This window comes from Peromyscus californicus, unplaced genomic scaffold (genome assembly GCF_007827085.1).
Source record: "Peromyscus californicus insignis strain IS unplaced genomic scaffold, ASM782708v3 Scaffold_18__1_contigs__length_77618521, whole genome shotgun sequence".
NCBI lineage: Eukaryota > Metazoa > Chordata > Mammalia > Rodentia > Cricetidae > Peromyscus > Peromyscus californicus.
Genome location: NW_026294480.1, coordinates 29,379,129 through 29,392,252, shown reverse-complemented (window position 1 = coordinate 29,392,252; position 13,124 = coordinate 29,379,129).

The following is a 13,124-nucleotide window of genomic DNA, read 5'->3' as shown; positions in this document are numbered from 1 at the left end:
GTGGGTTGACGGGGGGTGGGGTGGGGGGGAGGGCTGGGGGATGGGAGGAGAGGGGGATCTGTGGTTGTCATGTAAAATAAATGGAAAATTTAATAAAATAAAGGAAAAAAATTTACCAACAATATTCCTCAGGGAATTTCATCAGATTTTGGTTTGACAAGCTCTCATTTGAAATGGATTTTGAATTCTTTCAATATAAAGATGCCTGATGCTGAATAAATGTACCAGATAAAGTTGTCATGTGGACTATATTGGGAATCGACTCCTTCTCCAGTTTGGGTATTTGCTGCTCAGCTTTTCTTGAAGATTTGAGAAGAAAGAAACTTCAGCTTTGCTTCTATCTAATAATGGCCAGCAAAGAAAGCCTGTAGCCTTTCCCTAATGATTTTCCATTAGCGCTTGACAACTCAACTTATTTGCTGGATAACATGTCCAGATAGGCTCTGTTGAACTCTCCTTTTGAAACAAGAATAACTTAGAAAACGGAAAACTTCAGTTTGGTTGTATACAAATATTACTGTTTTCTTGTCTCCAGCTGCTGCTGAATTGGGTAGACTCTTCCATTCCTGTATCTACCTGTATATATAAGCCGTAGATCTGTATTTGGTCTAAGAGACAAAACAATACAAAAACAATCCAGTGCTGTTCAAACCTTCAATTCTCACATGAATTCAAACCTTCAATTCTCACACGATTTAGCATGCTTCTCCCTTTGACTCGCAGGATGGCAGGCTCTGAGACCCGCACCATTTCTGCCCAGTTCTCCTGATGGTGGTGATGGGGAGAGGGTGGGACGTTATATGCAGGAAGCTGGGCACGTGACGATGATGTTCTGTTGGAAGCTGGAGGCCCCTGTGTGGTCAGTATCCAGAGACCTCTCTTTGTGGGCTGGGGAGAGAATGCACTTGTATTTTGGACCCACAGAGTAGACACGATATGATTGGAATGTCCTGCTCCAGCGTGGTGGCACTTGTCATGGTGAGAGAAAGCTCCCATGGGAAGGGAAGGGGAAACTAGAATGGGCTCAGGAATTACAGCCATTTCTTTCAATTCTACCCTCCCTCCTACTGTTTGCTGATATTCATTGTGTGCAGGAATGCTTCAGTCCCTCAAACACTGTGAACTTGCTCACCTCTGGTTGTACTTCGCTTTCCTCAGTGTGTAAGGTACCTAACATCATTAGCTTGGGTGCCTTATTGCTAAATCCTTGGTTAAATCTGGGTTTCCCAAAAATAGACCCTAAGACCAGGAATTTATTTAGAAGGTGATTCCAGAAAACTGATAAACGAAGCAAAGATGGACGCAACGCTAATGAAGAGCATGTCAGAAAAAGGGTTACCACGGGTGCAATTGGAAGCCCCCATAAAGACTGTGGATGCATGGGAAGAAGCAGAGCATTGTCCACTGGCTGTCCATTGACTCAGGGCTTGAGCATTACCTTCCTGGCATTTCTGCCCTGGCTGCCTTGTGCAGACACTCAGAGGGTCTGGAATCGCCTGCTGGTGACCCACAGACCAAGATGATGGGACACACCTTAGGTGTGAGCTGATTGCATGTCCAGCAGAACAAAATTCACATGTTGGGTTCCTTTTTCCCCCCTCCGTCCTGCCCCTACTTGTAAGTACTGGGATCTCTGAGTCCTGGCTCTCTGACTACCGGCTCTGTGTGCCCTGGGTTTCCATCTGGGTGGTGGAGACAACAGTAGTGCCTCCCTTGAAGTCAGTGTGAGAAGCAGGTCATTTGAAATAGCTGGGATAGTGCCTGGCTTATAGCAAGCATCTGGCATGTATGAGCTGTGGTTATTGTAGTGGATGGAGAAGTGGAGCTTCTGGCCATTTAGAAACTTTTCATTTATAGCTAGCAACTGACGAGGCTGGGTTCTCAGTTCGGTGTTTAGTCTTCGCACTTGTTTGCAACCTAGTCTCTGTCCCATCACACCAGATGCTATTGGACGTCTTCCCCACTCTCAGCTCCTTGCCTTACAATCATTGCCTCTGACACATCATCCCGACAGTGCTGATTTTAATAGTAAGGATAAATAAAGCATAAACAGATTGCTCGCTAAAGATTACTGGCAGCAGACATATGCAGGTACGTGTGTCCATGCTGGATATACAGTGATATGTCTTTGCCGAGGTAAGCACCAACTCCATCCAATTCAGTTCAGATGGAGTAAAAGTACTTAGGGAACACCTGTTGTTTTCCAGGGTCCATCCTAAGCACTTGAAGCGTGAGAGTCACAAAGCAGGGGAAGGAAAAAACAAAACAAAAAACAAAAACAAAAAAACACCCAAAACCCTCTGTTCTGGTGGCATTCACCATCAAAATAAATGGAAAAAATAAATAGGTGGAAACTAGTAGATGGAAAAATAAACGAATTTTAAAAACCATGATGATCCTGATCACCAAGCGATGAGAGATCTCCACCCTGGCTTCTCTCTGGTACTCAGTCTGCACAATTCACATGATTGAATGCCTAGTTAAGGAATTCTGAGCGCTCGACAGCATAGAGTGAAGCTATTGCAGTCCACCGAGTGAAGCCTCGCTTGAAAATATTTGGCTTACAGATCAATAACTCATAAGAACAAAATGGCTTTATAAAAGTTACAGCCTGTGATCTGTGAGGGTACTAGGAGCCCTTAATAGGCTCATGGGGTTATTCTGACTGGGAGGATCCAGCAGAATTCCTGAAGTAGCTATGGTGGCCTCTGAGCTCCCAATATTCATCATGTTCAAAAGGGGGCATGTACCTATGACTACTAATGTACATCCTTAATGGTTTAAACGACAAATGAAATGGTCTCTTGGTTATTGGTGAATATTTAAATTTGGAACAGATATGTGTGATTTGGTCTAAAGCAAGGAGTTTTTGTTTTTTGGGTCTTTTTTTTTCACTCTAGGAGAATATAAGAGGATCCTGCTGTTGACTCAATAAATAGTAATCACCTACTATGTGCGAGGCACTATATATTCCTTGTTCTTTGTTCCTATGTGTATATATAGGCACACATGACTTTATAGACATGCAAACACTTGGTAGTCGCTGCTCAGAACAGTGTGTATTAAATATGTAGCACATGCTGTTTAAGCGGCTCGTCTGAGCATTTCTGCTTTGGGTAACTTTTGTATTATTACTTCATGCTTATTTAATCTTCTTGTTTGGGTTTTGGCTCCACATCTAGCCTCTGAGCGCTTCCAGGCCGAACTGTACAGTAAGCTCCCCCCTTTTTCTTTCGATGTTATCCCTTGGAATTAGTAGAGAGCTACTTCTATGCATCACACAGATGCAGGCATTTACCAAGGTTGCAGCATCTCTAAGGGCAACCGCCTACACTTTTATTTTTTTGATGGGGAAGGGAATATTACACAGGCCGGGCTGGTAGTTTCAAACTCACTGTATGGCCAGAGACTTTGAACTTTGGATCTTCCAGCCTCCAACTCTGTCCGGTGTGCTGGGATAATGGGAGTAGCGAGGCTACCACACCAGGTTGGTTTATGCTGTGGTGGGGATCATCAAACTCGAGGCTTCATGCATGCTAGGCGTTCTGCGCCCCAGCTCCAGATGCTCTTCCGCAACTGTTGAACCAAGTAAGCTAACAGGAGAGGTCGCTGATCAAAGAGTCTTGTTAAAGGAGTCTGAAGCCAGGAAAAAGAGGTCTATAGCCAGCGTGGGGATTCTGTCTGAAACCAGTTCTCAAGAAGCTGCTGGGCAGTGGACCATACTTGGCAGATGCAAAGTTAAATATAATCAAAGCATCACAACTCAGATCCTTACACACAGATCAAAGAGTCATAACAGTCCCTGGACCCTGGCCACCGCAGCCCCTGCAGGGCAAGCCTGTAGACCTGAGTGCTGTTTGCAGAACCGCCCCCCCCCCTCCCTCCTACTTGAGAGCCCGCCCCGGTCCCTTCCTCAACCGCCCAAGTGCGGCGTCCCCGAGGCCCAGAGTGGCTGCCAGGTGCGTTGGGACACCCCACCCTCTCCGGTTGGAGAGCGGGCAGACCGGTTCTACTTGTCTTGGTCGGAAGGAGACAGAACCAACTCCAGACAATTGGAGGCGGTGAGGGCCCGCTGTCTCCTCCTCCCTCGCATCCTTCTAGCCTCTCTCTGAACTTTCCTACCTGACGCTCGCGACGCTCGCAGAAAGCAAGTCCCCAGCCCAGCAGCCTGCCGAGCACCATCTCCAGCGACGGGTGTGAAACTGCTCAACTCAAAACACAAACACCAGCCACTGACATGTTTTAAGAAACGCTCCAGTTGGATGAGTGCGGAACCAAAACAGACCAAATGGGGAGGCAAAGAAGGGAAAGCAATTGGCCCAATTCGGTTGGAGCAGCGGGCTCGTGTTACACTCCCTTTGCCAGTTAGCGTCGTGGGCGTTTGTTGCTGTGTTAATTACAGTTCTTCCCGGAGTCGGAGGCGAGAACAGCCCTCGTGGAACCGTTTCAAGTGGAACGTTCCACCAGGAAGCAAACAACTGCCTTCCTGCCCAGCTGGGAGGGATTCCACCCGGCCGCCAAGGGCGGGGCTGCGGGCGCGTCCCGCGGGGCTCTGCGCACGCGTCCTGCGGGGCTGAGCGCACCTGCTTGCGGTTGGCATCGCGTTGCCGATCCGCTCCGACGGCGCTCAGGTGCAGGGGAGCGGAGGAAGTGCAGCGGAGCATCGGCTCCCTCCTTCTCCCCCCTCCTCCTGGGAAGGGAGGGGGGTGGCGGGCTCGGCGAGCCAAGGAGCGCGCGCTTTTTTCTTTTTTTCTTTTTTTCCCTTGCATTCTCTGGAGTTCCTGGGGAGTCAGTGCTGTTTTATCTTCGCGTGGGTGGGACGAGGATGGGAACAGGTGGCTCCGAAGGAATCGGGGACGGACGCGAGATAGCGCGGCAGGGTGGAAAGAACGCGGCCTTCCAGATACAATGAGCTGGCTCCCAGCTCGCTGCCCTTCGTCAAATCCGTGACCTTGGGCAAAGCTGTTTCATTCTTCTGAAAGGCTCCAGTGGCCTCGCGCGCAACGCCACAAGAAGCGGCGCTTGCAGGGCTTATCTGAACACAAACCTCACTGTAGCCTATCAAGAAGCACTCGGGGGGGGGGGGGGGGGTTAGGCACGTAGTTCAGTTGGCAGGGCTCTTCAGCACCCAGTCATCTCAGTGGGGGGGGGGGGGGGTTTCAAGAGTTCAAGGCCATCCTTAGCTGCACCGGGGCCAGCAGAAGCAAAACACGAAACAAGTAAAAGCCTTTTAAAATTGCCATTCCACACACGAGAAAGCCAGGTCCTAGAAATGTTCACATATCTACACTTGAGGTCAAGAGGTGGAGTCAGGGTAAGAAAGATGGCCTAATCACAAAGTTCATGTGTTAACCACAGCCCTAACCTGTATGTAAATGATTATGTAGATGTAAAGTGCCTGAACACAGCAGGATGGCAGCTGTCCTTGTTTTCGTCACTATAGGAACATAAACAACAAAACTGACGTTAGAATGTGTCCTCTGTGCTTTGGAGAAGGAAGGGGCAGAGCGGTCTTGGTGATTACCTACAGCAAGCAAAGGCAGTTGGATAAGCAATGGGAGATAGGGTGTGGATGCCAGCATTAGCCTCGATGGTCGATTACAGCCTGCACATACTTAAATACACTGAAAATTACTTAGGCCAAGCCACTGGGTCAGTATTGGCCCAGTAAGTACGGGCGTGGAGCTGAGAGTTGTCCCCTGCCTGCTCCCTATCACTTACTACAATACTGACCTAGCAGTTTTCTTCCATTTCAGAAAAATGAATTCCCCGCCCGCCCCGCCCCCATGGTACTATTTGGGCATCTTAAGAATACAATTCTTGGAATCGACTCAAAAGCTGCAATCCAAAAACCATGGTGTGCACTTGAAACTACCACTTATGCACACTTAAGGCCTGGCACAGACGCCTAAGGTAATATATGGGAAGTGCTTTGGAAGAAAAGCACTGGCAATGGTTTTTTTTTTAAAAAAAGGATACCATACATGTTTTGATTGTCATAATAATCTTGTCTGAGGAAATTTTGTCATTAACGTGTGACTCTCACTCAGTTTCATGTCGTTCTTGGTAAAGTCATTTTCCGAATAGTTGTAGGGACAGGATGGGAAAGGCACAGCCCACAGCCCGGGAAACAGGTTAGGCAGGGCGTGGCATGACCTCTGCTGTTGTGGAGGTAGGGGCAGGTATGTAGGCTCCAAAGAGAACAGGGCGCTCAGTTTTCCCCAGGGCAGTCAATGCTGGTTCTTGGGCTAGTTTAGATCTGGCTGGGGATCTGTACCCTGAGTTAGCTGCCTTCATTAAAGACCACAAGTTTGGTGACTTAAAATAATCAAATCTCACACTTCCATAGGTTAGGAATCTGACACAGTCCGTCTTATTGGGTGAGGCTGTGGGGGCAAACCCATTTCTTAGTCTTCTAGGGTTTCCAGTTCAGGCACCTTCCTCTTTCTTGAGAATCAGCAATGGTCTCTCAAATTCGTACATTGCATCATCCTGATAGCTATTTCTGCTTCCTTCTTCCTCTTGTAAGGACCCATATGATCACATTGGGCCCATCCAGGTAGCTTAGGATCACTTCCCTATTTTAAGGTGCCCTGATTAGCAAACCTAGAGTCATTTGCATCCCTAATGCGTCTTTGCAATTTAATCTAATGTATCTACAGGTTCCTAGGATTAGGATATGGCAATCTATGGGGGCCACACATTCAGCTCATTTGGGTAGCAAGCACAGCCTTAATTAATTCATAAGCACATGCTTAGTGTTCCCTCTGTAAAGGTACTGTTAGGGACTTACCAGTCCCCCAGCTCTGCCGCTTTAGTTAGGTTAATTCAGGCAAATTATTTAACCGTTTAACCTGCAATGTCCACATCTGTAAAGTGAGGATAATGATAGTACCTCCCTTATCAGATGGATGTTTTAATTAAATAAGATGATGCTGGGAAATAGCACAGTGCCTGGCATGTGACGAGCCCTAAGTTTGGAGCTGTTGTTATGTACCATGGGGATTACAGAGTGTCTGCTTTCATAGAGTTAGCGGAGTAAGGCATACTCACACATACGCATGTAGAATAAGATAACATATAGGAAAAATAGTGAAAAATAAAAAAAATATATTACACTTAGTTCTTAACTAGTTTAGTGCTGGTGAGAGAAGTAGATATAAGATATTCCCAACAATTAGGAAATGTCAGGGATAGATGGGGCAGTTGTGGGGGATAGGCTAGATCTAGAGAGGCACCAGAGCACCCTTCTTATGTTGACAAGATGGCAGGAAATAGGCTGACTTATGTGTCATCTTGTGGAATGGAGAGTTGGGCCAGGGTGTCCATTCATTTGTTTCCCTGTTTCCTCAGGATGTTTAGGGGGAAGAGTGGGTTGTCAGACAGGAGAGCCCAACTGTGGAAGGCTTAGATTGCTAGCCTGCAGAGTCCAGACTTTTCCCTGTCATCGTGGGGAGGCCTGGAAAGTTTTAGAGCAGAGGTAGGTTCAAAACGGCCATGTTTAGGAAAATTAAACAAAAAGAAAAGGCAGCAGGAGACCTGTTGAGGAACGTCTTCAGTGGTCCCCATAGGAATGGCTGAAGGATATGTGATGACATTCCACCCTAGAAAAGCAGAATGGATGCTGAACACATGAGAAGTTAAGAGCAAAGGGCCTTGGTGATATTTTAGATCGTGGGGGGAGGTTTGCAAATTCCTGGAAGGTTGGTGATAGCAATCATAGAAATAAGATGTGAGTCCAGCTTGTATTTTCCTGTTTGTGTAAGGTGTTGGCAGGTTGTCCAAATGGCATGTGTCCAGCAGGCCACTGGGAATGTGGAAGCGGAATGTGAGAGGGAGGTCATGGCTGCATAGTTGAGATTGAAAGCCATCAGCAGGGAGGCGGTGGCTACAGTCCTTTACCGCCACCATTCCCAGCCTTTTATGATCAAGCCCGCTTTATTGTCCATGATGGTGGATTCCTGATGGAGCCCCTCCTCCCCTCATTTCACATTTCCTCCCAGTCCTCGTTCTGAACTGAACTTTGTCCTTCCCAAGTTCGTATGTTGAAATCTTATCCCCTACTGCCCTAGAATATGGCTGTATTTAGAAATAGGGTTTCTACGGAAGTAACTAAAGGTCAAATGAGGAGAGCCCCGATCTCCTATGCCTTGCATTCTTTTCAGAAGAGATCAGGACAAAGACACACACAGAGGAACAACCGTATGAAACCAAGACTCCAGGATGATGAGAAAATACAGTTCGGTTGTTGAAGCCACTCAGTTTATGGTACTCTGCTGTGGTGGCCCTAGCAAGTCAATCTGCTTCTCTAAGGGAGCCGTGCCCTTGGACTCCCACTTGTTCCAAGACTTACATTTGTTGAACAACTCACATGTCCTAAGACTTACGTTTCACCAGGTCTGTGTCCCTCAGTGTCTAGAATGGCCTGGGTTGTATTTAATAGTTTTCAGGAATCTTGTTTTCAATAAATAGGACAGTGATGATCTTTATCTTGGGAGACTGTGGTGTCCAAAGCTGGCCCATGGGAGAGGGTGTTGGTCAAAGAAGCCTTTTGAGCATGAGGCTTACTTACAGCTGTTCGTTGACTGCCCTGCCACCTGTTCATAAGGCTGGCTCTGGCAGTAGACTGTCCCATGTGCTTTCCTCTGAAGCCCTGCTTTTTACAGAAAGAGATGCACCGCTTCCGACTGGACACTTTGTTGCACCTAATTAGATTGTGCTGTTCTCTTTGCACTTAGTGACCACTCTGAATCTTATTTGAGTCTTGCTTTTCAAGCTACAAAACAAAGTATCAGGAGAGGCGGAAGGCCAGGTCAGCACTTAAAGTAGCCTGTGGAGGAAACAAATTCAGTGATGCATTCACACAGCCACCCATAGGCGTGGAACAGCACGACCAGTGCTTAGAAATCCTGTCAGCCGAGCTGGATAGCTTCCAAGCCCTGCCTTGTAGACTTTTAGTGACAGCAAGATATTCAGATGAGAGCCATGTCCTCAGTGACTTCTTTGTCCAGTCGAGCTGGCCTTTATGATGTATTGAAGCAGTGATTATGAGAAAGACGCTGATGAACTATTCTCCATCATCCCAGAGGACGTAGGGAGAGAAGTGAAAGGGACTCCTTGGCAAGAGCTTGCTAGCCAAGCCATTTCTGACTAGGTTGTTCTCTACCTCCCTCTTCTGGGAGGCTGTGGTACTACCCTGAGTTTTTCTCTGTTCCACTTGTGGAATGATGGTTCCTGTGCCCAGTCCTATCAATAGAAGGGGACTTCCCCAAGGACACAGCTCGTGTCTCATCTGCTTTTGTCTCTGATTCAGCTTCTAGCTGGCACCAGGTAGCCCTCAGTGGCTGAAGTGATTAGCTGACTAACCCTTTGTCCTTCAAAAATGTCTTAGTGTTTCCCAGAGACTCTCTGACTCTCTCTCCTTTCTCGTGTGTGTGTGTGTGTGTGTGTGTGTGTGTGTGTGTGTGTGTGTGTGTGTGTGTGTGAGAGAGAGAGAGAGAGAGAGAGAGAGAGAGGCGGGGGGAGGGACAGAAGAGAGGGCTGTGAATAAACTACTATTGAAAATGACTATCATGGTTGTATACAAGATTTTATTTATTTATTTTTGAGACAGGGTTTCACTGTGAAGCCCTGGCTGCCTCAGAAAAAAAAAAAAAAAAAACCAGACTGGCCTCATACTTGGGACAATTCTCCTACTTTTCTGCCTCCCAAATCCAGGGATTACAGGTATGTGCCACTATACTCAGCTAGATTTTATTATTTTGGATATCAAGGGGTGTGTGAATAGTGTATTTGAGGATCTAGTCTATGGGTAACGATTAAGACACGGTATTGACTGATTGACTCACAATGGTCCCGAAACACAAACTTACCTGAAGTTCTGTAAGTAGGGAGCGTAGCATTTCTACAATGACGTGTAGGCAACCTGAGGAACACAAGTCTTCCTCAGAATTTATAGGATGGTCAAAAGCACAGGTTGAACTCACAGCACAATTCTGTTCATTGACTTCTCTCTCTCATGTCAGGTACTCTGTAGTACTATTTCATTTAGTACACACAAACACACATACACACAAACACACACACACACACACACACACGCACGTGTGTACGTGTGCGCATTTCTTGATATGAATATTGTTTCCTCAGTTTTGTAGAAGGGGACACTGAGGTGCAGAGATGCTTATCCGTGTTTATTCAGTTCGTTGTATGTGCTAGACACTAAGTTGGGGTGCGACAACCACAAGGCACAGAAGCCGTGCCCTCATGGGGCTTACCATCTAGCTGGCAAGCGAAACACAAGAGGTACAAGAAAGATGTAACAGACAGCAGTCAGTGCTCACTGGGAAGTACACCCGTGCCCAGGAGGCAATGGCAGCCCAGTGATGTGCCGAGAAACAAATACGCACAGCACCAGGCTTGGTTCTCAGTACTACGTTAAGATGTAAGGTTATAATTGCTCCCGGAGAGCAAGCACACACGGTTCCTGGGAGCACGTTGGAAATAATCAGGGAGGCTCCTCAGAGCAAGCGAGGTTACCTGAAACCCAAAGGTTGAGTAGGAGTTCGCTGAGTTAAATCAGAAGGGAGGAGAAAGGAGAGTGTTTCAGGCGGAGGAAACAGGAAGGGCCAAGGGCCGGAGGGGAGAGCTAACACGTTCCTTAAGCATCAATTCTGTCTGCAATAGAGATTTTGAGGGAGACATGAGAAGAGGAAGGTAACCTGGGCTAAGTCCTGTGGGTTGTCATATAGAGCTCAGATTCAGGGTTGAGGTTTCCGGGAAAATGTAGTGTGTATTTCCAAGAAAAATGTAGTGTGAACAAAGCCAAAGGAGGCGTAGTGTCTTCTCCACAAGCGGAAAGAGGAGGTTTGGAATTTGTCGCCGTGTCCCGTCCGACTCTGGAGCTCACCAGCGGCCAGTGCCCACCACGTCAGGAAACATCCTGTGGGCAAGAAGAGAAGAAAAAACGTTAGTCCCATTCCTTACCTCCTCAGAACTTTGCCTTTTAGGATCTCCTGGGGCTGCAACAGGCCTAGAGGGGAAGAAGGCATGTTCCTCCTCTTCCCCTTGCCTGGGGGAGGGTGGCGCTTGTCCTTCAGAGCAATTTTGCAACAACTCTCCAGTCCCCGGGTCACTGCTCCCACTGTCCTGGGGTTGACATTGTCTCTTGCAAGTCTATGCCAGGCCTGCCGGTGAGCAGAGGATGCCCTGCTCCACTACCCACGGGAGCCTGCTGTCGCCCTCCAGAAACCAGGCAGGTGAGAAGCCCCCGCTTGCTTCCTGCTTGGGAAAGGAACAGGTGCTGGGTGGCGGAGAACAGTTACCTTGTCTTCCCTGTGTGTTCTTGCTGGGTGGGTGTGAGGGGCCTATGTGTGGGTTTGTTTCACACAGTTTTCTTGCACACCACCTTGCTGAACAGAACAGTTGCCACCGACACCAATGCTTAACTAAGTGGATGCACCATTATTTTATATTTTGGAATCTTAAGATGTTAAAATGCCTTTGTAGTAAACAAATATCCTCAGCAATTGCTGAAGGGAAGTCGTGATGGAAATTACGCTCTTTATATTTTCAGTGGAATGGCTGCTTTTACTCTTATTTTTCTTTTCATGCTATATAGCAGCTAAGGACACAGTCTGTTTCAGTCTCCCTCAGCTCAAATTGTGATCCTGACAATATCCAGCTGGGTGACATTGGGCAGGCTGCTTAACATTTTTGTACCTCCATGTTCTTCTCTGTAAGAAAGAGATGCCAAGCCAGGCAGTGGTGGCGCACGCCTTTAATCCCCGCACTCAGGAGGCAGAGGCAGGCGGATCTCTGTGAGTTTGAGGCCAGCCTGGGTGGGCTACAGAGTGAGTTCTAGGACAGCCAAGGCTGCTCAGAGAAATCCTGTCTCAAAAGAGAAAGGAAGGAAGGAAGAAAGAAAGAAAGAAAGAAAGAAAGAAAGAAAGAAAGAAAGAAAGAAAAGTAGGTGCTGGTAATAGTATCGGTCTCACAGTAGAAGGGTTAAGTGAGTTCATTTGGCAATGTACTTAGAATGATTGCTGGCCTACAGTAGGTGCCTCCTAAGTGTCAAGCTGTTAGCATAAATAGTCTTCCTTCCTTCTTTCCCTCATTCTTCCCTCCCTCTCTCCTTCCTCCCTCCCTTCCTCTCTGTGGGTTCGTACAGTTGTGCATTGTATGAGCACGTATGTGGCGGCCAGAGGTCAACATCAGGTGTCCTTCCTCAACTGCTCTCCATCTTTGTTCTTGAGACAGGGTCTCTCTGACAGTGGAGCTCATTGATTGGTCTAGAGTGATTGGCCAATGAGCTTTGGGGCACAGCCTATCTCCCTCTCCTGGTGCTAGGATTACACACAGGTAACTTCGACATGAGTGCTGGAGATCCAAACTCAGGCCCCTATGTGTGCTGAGCTGGGCCAGCTCTTCACAGCCTGAGCCATGTCCCCAGCTTGCTTTCACTTTTTGAGAGTCAGGGTCCACATAGACGCTTAGGAAAAGCTTGGGAGGGATAAGTCATGCTGCCCTTTATCCTGCGCATTGTTAAACCTACCACCACAAATCAGATGACAACAGTCAAGGCTCTCTGCAGGATCAAAGCAGGAAGGCACAGCTCTGCTGTGCTAAGTTTAGGGGTTGCTCAGAGCATTTGCAAAGGACGGAATAATATCCTGCGTGTTAGCACATGTCACATCAATCATCTCCAACACCCTTCAGGGCAGGGCAGTAGCACACAGCCCAGCGCAAACTGCAGAACCACTAAGAATATTTTTAAATGCAGATAATGTACACTGTATGGGTAACATTCCAGTTTTTCCTAAGTCACAGGGGAAGATACTGGTGGTGAGTATTGCTATGTGGATTTCTTTTTAAAAGCAGCCAAACTGTTACTATTTTAAAGTGGTCTTTTCATGGTCAGTTCATCTTTTAGCTTCCAATACATAAGTGATTCTTCTTTGCTTCAGAAACAGCTTCAACCAGAGGGCTCCCGCACAGATAAAGGAGAAGGCTACTTTCTTCTTCTTCTAGCAGAGGCTACGGTAAGCAAGGTCTCTGTCATCTGCATAGCCTGGGAATGCGCAGGTGACTGTGAAGACAGCCGTGGAGGGACAAGAATGGGCATA